We start from the raw sequence: 15,025 nt of genomic DNA, 5'->3' as shown, positions 1-15,025 counted from the left end.
CAGTATATAGAATGTTTATCAGCGTTTTGGGGAGAAATGTTCGGGTTTAATTTTCCCCCCACTGCACTTAAATTCTATGCAAATTTTGGCTATTCATGTGCCCGGCCGCTCTCAATTGCAGGGGTCTACTGTAAATTGCTTAAATAAATTGGATGATTCGTCCATCCTCTGATCGGATCTGTGATCAGTTATTGATTTTTTGAAACTCGCTGATTAGCTCCAAAATCCTGATCATGTAAAGCCTATCATTTATTAAATATGCAATCAGACTTTGTTTATTTTTTTTCCAACATAAATTTTACACTTAATTTTATTGTGCAGTTACACATTTTATTTCCTGGGGACAAATGGCACCAATTCTGTGTAATGGCTCATCTATACACGAACCAACATTATTGTTGTGGGTATTGCATTGTGGACAGACCCGTCACCAAGGGCGGGGCATAGGGGCGCCTGCCCACGAAGATGCTTGTGCAAGACGGTCTCCAATTGCCACGTCACATGCACGGCCGACTGCATCATCCACAACGCGAGATTTTGCTGTTTACCTCCGGCTGAAGAGAGAAAAAAGTATTCCCACTAGAGGGTGTTGTAGGAGAGACGTGCTGCTGGTGCAATGGAATGTGAAATAAAAGCACAAGACGCAAATGGAAAATATTGCAATAAGCTTTATTTTTTCCCTCCCATTTTTCTTTTTTTAAAGTTAATATGCTTACTTCTTACCACCCCAATAAGGGTTTTACTTTATTTTGTTTGTCTGGATATTTGTTTTATCTGCAAAGGGTAAATAGGCATTCACAGTCAGTTTCCAAACATTTTTTTAAAAGATGATGTCACTAAGTAACTATTACAGTTTTGTTCTATACATGTTTCAAAAATATAAAAGAGAAATAATGAACATTCCATGTGTATATATTTCATATTGATTCGGTCTATATGAAACACATTTGATATCAATTCTTTTGATTGACTGTATCTAAGTTTGTCACACATCAGCATGTGACATTAAAGTTGTATTCAGCATAAACACAAGTCATTTATGGAGGAAAGACCCTCATCTTGCATTCTCTCTCATGCTTTCTTATCCTCGTGTCAATATAGCTGACAAGTTGTCTATTTCTACTGCATTAGAATCATCAAAAATTAGGAAGACAAAATAATACCATACCACATAAAAAGAGTTAGAAATAACAAAGCTACAGTGGAAGAGAGTTTATTATGCAAAGCATTATGATGAGAATGTAAAAAGATGTTGGACAAAAAACACCTTAGCAGTATATTTTATTTATTATTGGAATATTGTGGATAAACTACCTTAAAATACTATTTTATTTTTTCTTGACATTTGGCTTACTATACACAAATTCCCATAATTAAGAAAAGTAAAGAAAAACAAAGGACAATAATCAATCATCTTAAATACACATGGGTGCTGTTACGGTGTAGAACTTTTTGTCCAATATCTTAATGAATTATGATCTCTCTACGATGGTGAACAGCCTGAAAAATGAACCATTAAAAAAACAATCTCATAAGAACTCAGTAACAAATATCCAATGATAAACTTAAACAAAAAAAAAACATAAAAATAATCTTCTTATCAATTAACTGATACTAATGACAATGTGAAACATTAAACCATGATTTCTCAAACAAATCAACACATTAAAATTGTACAACTTGTGCAGAACCGCTTGTGGAAAAAAAAAAGGATTTGTAGTCAAGTGGCCAGCCCATAAAGTGCCATTGTGAACCCGAAAATCGATGAGTACACCAAAGTTTTATTGCATCAATGTGAAGAATGGGTCACCATCATACAGAAACTGCCAGATGCTCATTTTCACATTGAGCGATTTGCACAATTAGCAGAATCGTCCAGATTCACAAAAACATTTTTACATTTTCAAGTCAACATGATGCCTTACTTTATTTTTGAAATTTTTGCTTTCTCAAATTGTTGTGGGGGATTGTTATTTTTGACACATGGATTAAGTCATTAAAAACAAAGAGAGATGGCTTGATCTGGTCGAAATGACGGCAAAGAAGTGTCTCTTTGCATCATGCAGTGGCAAATATGGTGCCTTTAAAATGCTTTTTCCTCCCAAAATGCGCAACATTCAGCCCAAAAAGATGCATATTTATTCAAAAAGCAATTCCAATTCAAAATATTTAAATTGTTCAGAAGTGGATTCAGATCAACTATACCCTAAAAACAATACATCAGGACACTCATAATTCTGAAATGTAGCATATAAGAATAAACTAAAATTATGCTTGAAAGTAATCAAAACTTGTTTCAATAAATCAATGTATATAATACAATCAGATCTGAAATCTGAAAATGCCAGCAATTAAATCAGCATCCTCTAAAACCACAGGCAGTGAAAAAAATACTGTATGTGGTCAAAGAGAACAATTAAGCTATTAGTTCTAATAATGAAAACGGCTCAAAATGGCAGTTTCTCTGAAGCAGAGACCCAAAGTTTACATTTCTGCAGTAAAACTTCAGTGCACTTAACATTTTCATATTCACCTTAGTAATGCTACTTCTACTAGCAATCAAGCTACTAGATTACAGTCTGATGAGTCTAAATATAAATGAAATAAGACAAAATATTGTGCAAAATATCTGTGCCACATATTCCAGACATAGTGTAGTTTCCACTCTGTGCATTTGCTTTTTACTCCCCATTACTTAATCAAATGGCAATGCCAAAATTTTGAATAGTGGGTTAAGGAAGAAAGACAAGACAGTTTTTAAACTAAAAGTGTAAGCCACAAAATACATAATCTATTATTGTTATTATTATATTTAAATCTTTAATTTCCCGTACCTCACTTAGGTCGTAGGTGAGCTGGCGCCTATCCCAGCTGACTTTGTGCGAGAGTCAGGGTAAACCCTGGACTGGTTGCCAGTCAATCGCAGGGCACATGAAGACAACCGTTCAGACTCACATGCACTCCTATGGACAATTTAGCCTTCAATTAACCAAATGCTGCTTTTAGAATTTCGGAGGAAGCCAGAGTATCTGGATTTTTGCAGGTAAACTAACTGTGAGACAAATGTGCGAACCACTCATCCACCAAAAAGCCCGAAATAAAATGGAATATCCTCATAGCAAATGATGAATTCACGAAACATACATTAAAATCTGTCATGTCAACAAACCTCTTGGTGCGCTGCAGGCTATTATTCAGTTCTTAAGATACTAAAGCATTTCTTCATACTTTCGGGGGCATTGCTGGTGCACCGCAATGCAACTTTGTAAAATTTAAGGAGAAACGGATGAACAGTATGATGTAACAGTACATAGTAAGACCGAAATGAAATGGTAGCCTATAGCGCAATAACATTCCAAAAACTGGATGCTCAGCCCAATAACCAAGGTAAAATTCAACCTCTGAATTTTTGAGCGCTCTGAAGTCATACTATTTGAAATTTGACCAACATTTTCTGAAAAATAATGCCCCTATAGTCACACAAACCTCAGAGGTCAAACTGTCATGATCAAGAGAGCTTTGTTCTCTAAGCAGCAAAAATTACTTTACTGAACAGTTCATTTACCTTTTAATTTACTTAAAATAGCTTTTTTTCTTGATTTTTTTTTTTTTTTTTGGTTGGACCAACCTCAAAAAGGACCGTTGAGAAGAATAACGTTTTCAGACTGTTTTATTTTTGTGTTTTACTATTAAAAGTGGCTTTAATGTCTTGCGTGACATTTTCATGCCCAGTGCAAGTCTGGCGCAAGGTGCATTCTAAATCTGCTTGGAGGCGGACTCAACTAAGTTTGGGTATTTTTGCAGGCACAGCGTGAACACAGCCAACTTGATTCACTGCCAATCTAATCGCCATTTCTCATTTCATTTAAGTGCCATTTGAAAGACAGCAATTGACATGCCGTAAGAATAATAAACATTATTGATGTAATGTAATGTATAATGTAAAATAAATGTTCTGTTATTAACAAAAGAACATTTACATTTACGCATTAAGCGCCTGGAGAAACATCTCCCTAAAATCTAAGGGCAAATTTAGAATCACTCTCTAAAAGCTGAAGTTCAACCTCAGCCCCTGTAGCAGACAGAAACATCATTCCAAAAAAACTTGGAACTTAGACATGTGGCTTTCACACAGGCCTGACTTTATTATTATTTACTGTTTCAATCGAATATATAAAAACAAAGTGTCAGTGCAAGACAAGCACTATTTTTAATTTTAAAAAATCGAGTGGTAATTACCATCCTCTATTTTGTTACAAAGACGTTGATATCATCATTGTCTGCAAACATATATCTTAACCACATATCATGTTTGGCTGCTTCAAAGTCCACAAGTGCGTCGTCTATATCACTGCCGTTACTTATTTCAGAGCTCCCGAGATCCTGTCTGCGCATCAGCCATTATGCTCGAAAAAATTCAGCGACATCCTCCGAGGGGTCACAGCACCGGCACGTTTATATTCTGATGCATTTCATTGGCTAAAAGAGCAAAAATTGGATTAAAAAAAGAAAATGACGTAAACGCTCTCCCTGCTTTTCAGGGTAGAAAGACGCAACGGCGCACCCAGCTTTAGTGGTAGGAATGCGGTTATACGCTCCCGAGTTTTCTATGACATTCAGTTGCTCTTTGTTAGCCTGTTGACAATTAAATCATCAGTTGGTGCAACACATCCAGTTTAAAAAATATATATTAATTTTGTCATCTACAACAATTACGCTTGACAATATAATTGGTCATATCTATTTATTTAGCTCCCAGAAAATTTTCACAATGAATCGTATTTTTACGGAATGCCGTGAATAAAACCCAGTGACGTAGATAGTTGAACACCAAACAAAGAGTAAGGTTTTATATCAGGGACCTAAATAACGTTGTTAAACATGGGGAAAATATAAATGCTGTTATTTATAAAACGCAACAACTCAACATTCCTTTGCTACAATATCTTCCTGAGATTTTGTTACGCGCATGTATTGACTCCCTGACATTTGTATGTACTGACTCGAAAATATCACTTATACTAATATCCAATCATATTTTTCATTGCATTTGGCATGATGGCCTTTCTTAGATATATTTCAGTAAATGTGACATTCGAAAGTTCTGGAAGTTCAGAGGAACAAAGTGTTACAAAACATAATAACCAAGACTATTTCATAATAGCTGTTGGCTACTACAAAAACAATTAAACAGGTTCAGTTACACACTTTTGAAGTTGGGAGTTGGACAAGATGACAGATTCAGAATCCACTTTGCATAAACAGATCTCATAATGTCGTGTGAAAGTTATACAGTACAAACAACAACAGTCGTTCCGCCAAGGCCAAACAATGCCATTTATCAGCACCAAATTGTACACCCTCATAGTTACTAATTTTGACACGTTATTTTTTGCATTATCCTCTGATAAATGAAGGAAAATGTTGGCATACTACACTGTTAACAAAAGTGTGTGTGTGTGTGTGGGGGGGGGGGTGAACGCCTTACCCTTCCACAAAGTGAATTGAAATTGTCTATGAAGTTATCACAAGACCTCTTCGGCGGAGGGAGGAAGAACTGTGTTGAATATGTAAAGACCTTGGGCAAATATGAGACACCTCAGTGCCTGTAGGGATACATTAGTGTGAATGGTTGTCTTTCTCTATGTTTCCTTTAGTTTGCCTTTTCCCCACAGTCAGCTGGGAATATATGGACAAAGCACAATTTAAAAACAAGTAAAAAAACCAATAGCTGACCTAATTTCACGCACAAAATATAGGGATCACATAAAGCGGAACCATGGGGAAAATTACCAATATACTGTTTGACATGAAATTACATTTTGATCTTTTTTTTCTGCAACAACACTTAACTAAATACCCCATACATGCATTTCACCTCAGAATTTCCGCGAATACCATAAAGAAACACACCTTTCCTGTTTTGCCACAATGGGAGAAAACAAAGAAACCCAAACAACAACTGACACAGAGAGGAAGCCATTAAACAAAATTACAGTAAAATGAAAAGAAAAGAAAAAATTGTGTTGAAGACAGTAGAAAAATGCACATGATGCCACCCCCACCTGATAGAATTATAACACATAATACACATGATATAAAATGACAATAATCCAGCAAAGGTCTCTTTAAACATCACAGGGTTTTTCAAGAGTTGACTCACAAATGGATTTTTATGGGAACTTTTGAATCGTTTTGAATAAATAGTCTTGATAAAAGTTAAAGAAGAAGAAAACACAATGTGTAAACGCAGTGGTCGGATCAAAATCAGAGAACTGCGTTCCCACACGCAAAACATTGTCTGGAAATACATTTTCCAAATATGCAGCAGTGGAAAATGATGGCAAGAATTAGATTTAGAAGGTATCCCCAAAAAGAAACACACCAAATTTAATTAACATTTACTACAAAGTAAGGAAGTTACAATAATGTATGCAATGATAATTATGATAATTATATGAAAATTAGGAACTGCAGCAGGGTGGCCGCCAAATGATAAGATAGACAAGATTTAAAAAAAAAAAAAAACTGTTGCACGTAGAAGGCTGTTTTTTATGGTAGCAAAAATAGAATTCCTATAGTATTTGCAAAACTAACCCACCATTGAAATGGTTTCCGTATTATTCTGCATAGGGCTAACCAGAATGGCTTGCAAAGGCCATGCAAAAATATCCATGCTTATAAACCATGTGAAAGAAATATTCAGTTGACACTTCAGAAGAGTTCATGAAACCCCCGGTTTGAATAATGTACGTATTTTATTGTCTTTAGTTTCTCAACACATTTCCCCTGAGGTGTGGAGTGTTCGACTATGAGCATTTTTTTCTGCCGTTACATATTTTCAGGAATTTATCGCCGGGGGATGTTGTTGTTGCACAGATGATCTTGGTCTTGGTTAAACATAAAGTAGCTTTCTTTGATGATAATGGTGTACCTTTGTATTGTCACTGAGTAGAAATTCATTTTTGCCTTTTTTTTAAACTTGAACATGTTTTGATGTATTTTTTCAGTATTCACTTTCACTCATGCCATGCAGGTCAGCTAAAAAGGCGCAGTAGCAAGGCTGAGCCACAACAGGTCAATATTGTCAAACTTTAGAAAAAAGAGGGAGACAGATAGCTTTGCTAGACAGCAATCATTTTCTTCAGTCTGTTTTTTTGTATTCTCTTATTCATTTACATGTCTTTGGGTTAATTTGCTCACAAGGTATCTTTGTGTGTAGCATGAGAAGATATCTGTCCGTAAAATGTGATGCATTTCAAGTCCCAGGTTGTCAATGTGAAAAGTTGCGATGATAGCAAATAACAGGATCATGTTCCAACTGTGGCTGATGTTTCTGATATGTGTGAGTCGAGATCCTCCGGAAGAGCTAAACAGAGTAGCCCGGGCCCGCCAGCAGCATTTTGGCCCAGCCCTCTTACCTTGCATAGTACTTTGAATGCTGAAGTGGACGTCTCCAGGAAAGACTGCTCTGAATTCAGCATCACCCAATAGATCGCAACTCTTGTTGCATGGTTTACATAATACAAGGCCTTATCAAAGTTGGTTGAAAAGGAATAAAACTGCCTTAACTCTCGTGCAAATAAATAGGAACAGTGAGTCAAATTCAATTCATTCAATTCATAATAAAGCCTCATGGATGAAAGTCAGCGTGTCAGATGTGACTGTGACCATTTCTGAATTGTCCACTCCCTTTTTTCCCCACATTTAGGAATTACTTCTCTGGCAGACAATGTTTGAAATCCAGCACTAAGAAAGAGACAGAAAAAATCGGAAAGTTAAACATTTGAATGAGGGGGAAAATAAAAAATACACAAGATGTTAGTGGAAGCGATATGATTTTTTTCCCCCCACTGATTTCATAATGTGCTAGTTGCAACGTAACACAATTTTTAAATATTATATCTTGAAAAGTTACGGTTCACCATACTTTGCAACATGTTTTGCTTACATGCTTATTGCATTTTTGGATATATAGGATTTTTCTCCTATGCTTTTTCCATGAAAACCAAAGCAACTGCATCTCTTTCTTTTCAGAGTTCTCTTAAAAAAAAAAAACCTTTTTAAAATTTGGGTTCTTTTTCAAATGTTCCTTTTTTTTTCACAAGCTGTCTTTACCATAAATGTTTGTAGAGAAAGCCTCATTACATTGTTGCAATATAATAGAAGGCTCTGAAGTGCCAGGATACCAAAACAGATGTTGTTATTTCTGAGATATGTAATAATGTACAGTATTTGTGAAATTTCCAGAACAATTGCATGTCTTTACATTTATTGCGATTGTATAATGACAATAGTGTAATGGGTTTAATGAGCACGATCATTTATGCACTTGTATTTGCAGAGTTTGAAGGACAACACATGTAAATTGTGCGACTCACATGATTTTTATGGAGGTGTTTACGGCTTTAATGTTATACATTTTTGTCCTTAGTTATTCAAGAAGTGTATTTAATGGGCCAACACCATTCGCTATGTCAATACGTTCTAACAACAAAGCTGTGGAAAAATTTAATATATGATAAGATTAGTACTAAACTTCATAAACTCTACATGTTTTTTTTTTTTTTTAAATCAATGTATTTGTAATCTGAATAGCTAAATTACGCAATTATGATGTCAGTTGTTCAAGGTATAATGCTATAAAATTTTAACACCAATCTGTAAAGTTAAGCCTTTGGATTCACTACTGATTTTGTTTTATTAATGTATAAAGTTGTTCTTTATAAATAAAAGCTATTACTGGTTATGATTTTTCCCACACAAGTTTAAGAAATTTTGTCTGGATTCAATTTCAACTGCCATGAAATAAGTGTATTCATCTCTTGATTCTCTTAACTGTCCAAGATGGCAGCGTCTGGGTTGGCCACATTAGCTTGTGACGGATAATTTGACCAAAATTCTTCACCTATGACAGCAAAAATAGTAAATATAATATCCACAGCAAATTAGCATATGATCGCCAGCACTTGCTGGAATTACAATAATCCAGTCATTTTGGGTTCATAGCTACGCCTCCTCGGGCGTGTTTACAAGCCTCGGAATGCTAAGCCGGGAAGATCCAATGGCCTATGGAGCACTTGACCCGCTTAGGAGCACAAGCGGAGGCGGTGTGAGTGGTAGATGAAGCATGGCTGTTGAGTTGGACTGTGATTTATTGATTGTCGCTACTATTATATCCTAAAATTTGAAATCAATGCATTTTTGAAAATAGTCTTCAAGCTATTCTAGCTTCAAGCTGTTTCAGCATGTTTACCTCTATAAAACTAAGGTAACATTTAAAAAATGCAAAACTGGAAAATCATTTTTTTTCTACATGCCTGTGTCTTTACCATCTTTGACCAAATTATATGGCGCATGCATTTACAGTATGTACACAGTATGTCAATGTTATAGTATTACGTGATACATTTTTGGCTTCCAGGGAGGAAACAAATTGTGAGCTCAAAGAATTTGGAAAAACTAGCTTGGTAGAATATTGGACGAGACAGATAGCCACCGCCGCCACCACCAGTTTTAAGGCGCATCATGTCTTAAGAAGCGCAAGTCTACTTTAATATTTTTAAAACAATATATGTAGGTGTATTGCTCACAGCTAAACGAGTACCGTATAACAGACATAAACCATAATCCAATGCACAGACACAGCATTGAGGAACACAATCATACTTGTCTTACCTGGAAAGGTGACTTTGCTTCCGTCTTATTTTCCTCCTCATCGTGAGCACTCATTTTGACAGCCTTCATCGGCTTCCTCTCATGCTGCTCAGTTGACAGAGCAGTTAGAACACATCTCGATGAACACCCCCCCATCACACCCCCTAATACAAACTTGGTTCCCATTCAAGGTTTCAGATTTTTCCTCTGTGTTGCTCCTCTATAAATTGTACCAAGGTGGTAAAATTTTACTTAATTTGTTGTTGCCAGATGCTTCATTGTGAAGAAAAAGGATTATATCTTGGGGATCAAAAAAATCTCACCAAAGGCGGATTACAGTGGAAATAAAAAGTTTACACACCCCTATTCAAATGCTAGTTTTTGTGATATAAACCAAAAGATATATATATGCCATACATATAATAATATGTAGACCAAAATCAATCATTTCAATCAACCGCCACCATTAATGCGACCAAGAACCTGCACAACTCAATTGAAAACAAGTTCAGAATTAACCAATAACAAAAAAAGTCATGTTGAATAGGACTCAGCACACAGCCACCTGGTGCCTTTGATTAACCACATTTAAATTGCACATGTTCTAGTAGTCTTTTCCTGACTGATTTTTTTTTCAATTTGTAGCAGTCCCTCAAGATTTTGTGCTAACACTGACTCATATGGTGGATTTCTTTGAAAAAGTATTTATCTTGTTCTCATTTTTTTACATCACAAAAACCTGGAATGTGAACAGGAGTGTGGAGACATTATTTTACCCACTGCAAATATTGAAAATAAGGAGAAACACAGTCAGACAAATAACAAGGTTTACAAAGAGAGGTGTGGCATTCACTGACATAAGAATAGAGGAAAACAAAAGCATTATAAATCCATATTTCACATTCAGTTTTTTTTTATAATACATGACAACAATAAGAGGGTCCAAAGAGATACCTGAGTTGTAGATGGATTAAAAAAAATGGGAGGAAACACTTACAATGTGCATGTGTGCGTGTATGTTTCATGTTTTGTTAGAGAATTCATTTGGGGAAAAAAAACAAAAAACGATAGCCAAAAGATCCATTATCCATAGCGCTTCTCCTCACAGGAGCCTATCCCAGCTGTCTTCGGGCAGTAGGTGGGGGGACACCCTGAACTGGTTGCCAGACAATCGCAGGGCACACAGAGACAAAAAAACATTCACACCTAGGGGCAATTTAGAGTGTCCAATCAACCAACCGTGCATGTTTTTGAAATGTGGGAGGAAATCGGAGGACCCGGAGAAAACCCACACAGGCACGGGGAGAACATGCAAACTCCACACTGGGAGGCCGAAGCCACGACCTCTGAACCGTGAGTTGGACGTGCTAACTAGTCGACCACCGTGCCACCTAGATAGCCAAAAGATAACACCAAAATGATTTATTACAGCCAAACCTTTATATACAATATGACTATCCTCTATTACTGTTGTTTATACAAACACCCCCCCCCCCCCCCACACACACACACACACACGCACACACACCGTATTTTCCGGGCTATTAGCCGCACCATTATATAAGCCGCACCCACTCTATTTTTAGAACATTTTGGAAAAAAACTTAAATAAGCCACACCTTTGTATAAGCTGCACCTATCTATGTTGAAAACTTTTATATTTACTGCATTTACAGAACGATTATGAACTGTAAATGTACATGTGTGTTCCTGAGCAGATTCTTTCCTAACAGTGCCTTTTAACTCTGCAGCAACGTTGCTGATTAAAACAGAAGAGAACCAAGGGAAAATAAACAGTACTTATCTCCATTTCACTGCCGACTGCCGCTCCAGTTTGTCAGCTAATGTCCACCAGACTCCACCATCTATTGTTCTACTACATTCTACATATGCACCTGACTTGTTTTATGTTAATAAAGTCAGCCAATCTAACACACGACGTGCTAAATCAACAATAGCATTTCACAACAACAGAACAGACGCAACATCAGCCAATTGCATTCATGTGCACTTCAGGGACCTCTAGGAAAACATAAACTCAAAGTACTACAGCACCTAATGCAATAACCTAGTCTATGGCGCCCTCGCCTGTTGAACTCCTCCACCTGCAGTCACATCCAGTTAATGGGGAATGTATTTTTATTGAATTGTACTGTCATTCCAGTTAGAGCGCCCCGAGCGGTGGAAGAAAAATCCACAGAATAGCCACACCGTGATATGATATGAAACCATTTCTATATTACCGTACATACTACATAATTTCTATAACTACTGTAGAATTATTTTGACTTGGGAATGATCCTTCAATGAATAATAACTAACAAACAGATAAACATACACACAAACAAATAAATACAGACTACGATTCGATTTCTCAGTCAGTGCCCAGGATGTTTATTTACTAAATTGTCAGCCACACCACGGGTCTATCGAAAGAAAGGATGTTTTTATTAGAACAAAATTTTGGAAATTATTTGAGTTTGATAATGAATACGTAATTTGATAATTGATAATTAGGATTGGAATGTCAGCTATTTATATTTGCCTGTCATTTAAATCTCGATTCAGATCAATAAATAAGTGCAGGAAGTGGAATGACTAATTTCCTCCAATGTCTACTACTGCGATTTTCTTATTTTCAACTCAGTTCTCATGCCTTGGTTTGTCTAAAGAATAAGGTAAGATACATAATTATTGGCGTAGGATAGGGACGGAGTCCTGCCGCAAATGGCGAAAATCCATGAGGAATTGACACCTCATTGAAAGGGTTGTAATTGCGTGTAGACGCCACAAGATAGTAGTGAATCACTACATATGTCTAAATCAGGGGTGCACAAGTCCCTTCCTTGAGAGACCCCTATCCAGCCTGTCACCCTCTTCCAACACACCTGTGTCATTTTTGTCTTTTTTTTTTTCACACTAATGGATGGATGGATGTTTCAGATATAAGGATCGTAATCAGAACCGTCCGCTGATAGTGTAGTGGTACACACGCCTGAGTTGTGTGCGGGCAGCGTGGGATCGATTCCCGCTCAGTGACAGTGTCTATGTGTGCCCTGCGATTGGCTGGCGACCAGTTCGGGGTGTAGTCTGCCTTCGCCCATTGACGGCTGGGATAGGCTCCAGCAACTCCCCGCGACCCTATATAGGATAAGCGGTTTGGAAGATGACATGACATGACAGGATCGTAATCAGGTTTCTTAGAGCTTGCTGATGAGCTGATCATTTGAATCAGGTGTGTTGGAAGAGGGAGACAACTAAAATAGGCTGGATAGGGGCTCTTGAGGACCGGACTTGGGCACCCCTGGTCTAAATGAAACACCTCAATTCACATAAACATACTTTCTTGACAAAAGATGCCACCAGATGGCACTCCAACAAATACTACTATTGTCCTGGCCAAAACACAAAAACGGTGAATAGGTGAGTTTTTATCAAATAAGGAAGATTGGTTAAAAAAATAAAACAAAACAATAAAACAGTGTATAGATAAAATATGTAAATACCAAACGAGGGCTCACTGTAGAGTAAATAATACTTTTTTAATGCCATCTGGGACAATAAATAAAGCCTTGAATTGGCTACTTGAAGTGGGTTACAACAGAGACACGATTTAGAGAGTGTGTTTCTCCTTTACTTGTCGCTAGTGACATTCTCCCATTGCTAAATGATGTCACACTATTCATGGAGCTCATGCATCTTTTTGCTAGTTGAATCTGTTGTTAGCTTCTCAGTCTCGCAGTAGAAATGTTTACAAAATGTGTAGCGTAGCAAAGCGAACTGTAACGTCTTGTGGGAACGTTGGTTATAGTAAAGATAATCACTACTTACTAATGGCACCATCCTTCTTCACTTTTCCATCCATGTGGTGACATCTCAAAAGAATGATACAATAGACAAAGAAAAAGCAACCTATGGAGTTAATTCTTACTTGGCCGATGTCTAAGAATTTTGTTTGCAATAAGATGACCGCCAATATTTTGTCTGACCGCTTATTTGATATTTTTTCTAAAAAATGTTGCTCGGTCTCCAAATTGTATGACCTTCCACCTTGAGTGTACTGTATCTCTATCTCACTATAAAAATGGCATTATTGCTAACTATGGTTAAAAAAAGCAATTCAATTGTGTGTATATGTCTCACTGTAATATTAGTACTTTGTTGGTAATACTCAAAAACAGGTAAAAAACCCAATTTAAAAAAAAAATGAACGAATAAAATAACTACAAAAAAATGTTTGCAGCCAAGTTAGGGGCAGTTTTCTAATCCTCTTCTCTTATATTCCACATTGTAGATGTTTACCTCCCCTGAACAAGCAGTTTAAAGTGTTGACAGAAGGATTTGCTACATTATGTGAGAAAGCAGATAAAGAACAGAAGTATGAAAACAAAGAAAACAAAAAATTCAAAGCTTTGGTAGGGCAGTCTCTTAGATGGGAGAATGGTCTTCATGCAGAAGAGCAGAAATTCTAACACTCAGGAAGAAGCTGGATTCTTGTTGTTTTGTTTACATCTTTGCATTCATGCAAATTTACTGCATGTCTTTGCATAAATCTGACAAGCACGTGGCTTTCAGAATAGCTTTTAGTAAGAAAAAGAAGCACAGAAGTAAAGGGGGAAATCATAAGATAAACATGTTCATGTTTCTCTTATCACAAGTCTCTCAAGATCAATAGGAAAGTTGCTATACAAGACATAAGAAATATAATCCCTCCCCATCCTGCAAAAATAAACTTTCCCACCCGTGCCCAGCCCCATTACAGTACCTAGCTTGGCCTTTACTGACCAGTAGCATCATAGCATTTTGGCATGCATAATGTCAGCATGTCCTGCCCTCTTCTTGCATTCAAAGAATTTTTTTTTCATGCTTTTGTTAGTGCATATGCATGTGCCAAAACACACATTCACACAAACGCACGCCCGCCCACACACACACACAACTAGTAGTCAATATCTAATCAGCTCAAGACTAAAATCTTACCAAACACCCTCATATTATTTTCATACCAGAATCCTTATTGCTTGCAATGGAAATCCATGCAGTTAAGTACAATGCACATTTTACATATTATGTACATAACCATGACATAAGTTGCACACATTGTGAAGAAGTGGCGATAGGAGGTGTATAAACTGGGGAGACGGGACTTGATGTGTGTGTCTCTGTGTGTGCACAGTGTCCATGCCACATAGAGTTGAATTACATATTTGTCAGGAACCCAAAAAAGATAGATGGCAGAATAAATACATAAATAAACAAACATCATTCGATCCCTCTGGGAAAATGGAAGCTGTTGCCTAGCATGCCCGTGTAGTGCAATGAGCACAAAACCCTGCATGACCAAATACCATTTCAATCAGTCCATGTT

General features: G+C 36.8%; 1 long non-coding RNA gene across 1 annotated transcript; it reads right to left on the bottom strand.

Moving 5' to 3' along the window:
• Positions 1–648: 648 nt before the first annotated feature.
• On the bottom strand, positions 649–14,425 carry LOC147135003 (uncharacterized). The gene is made up of 2 exons (XR_015090075.1): positions 9,679–14,425; positions 649–7,749 (listed from the first exon to the last, which is right to left on the bottom strand). It is a non-coding gene; the product is annotated as an uncharacterized LOC147135003 (long non-coding RNA).
• Between the last annotated feature and the right edge of the window lie 600 nt (positions 14,426–15,025).

Source organism: Filicampus tigris, chromosome 16 (genome assembly GCF_054856515.1).
Source record: "Filicampus tigris isolate MCC_2025a chromosome 16, RoL_Ftig_1.0, whole genome shotgun sequence".
NCBI lineage: Eukaryota > Metazoa > Chordata > Actinopteri > Syngnathiformes > Syngnathidae > Filicampus > Filicampus tigris.
This window is presented reverse-complemented; position numbering and strand designations above follow the sequence as displayed.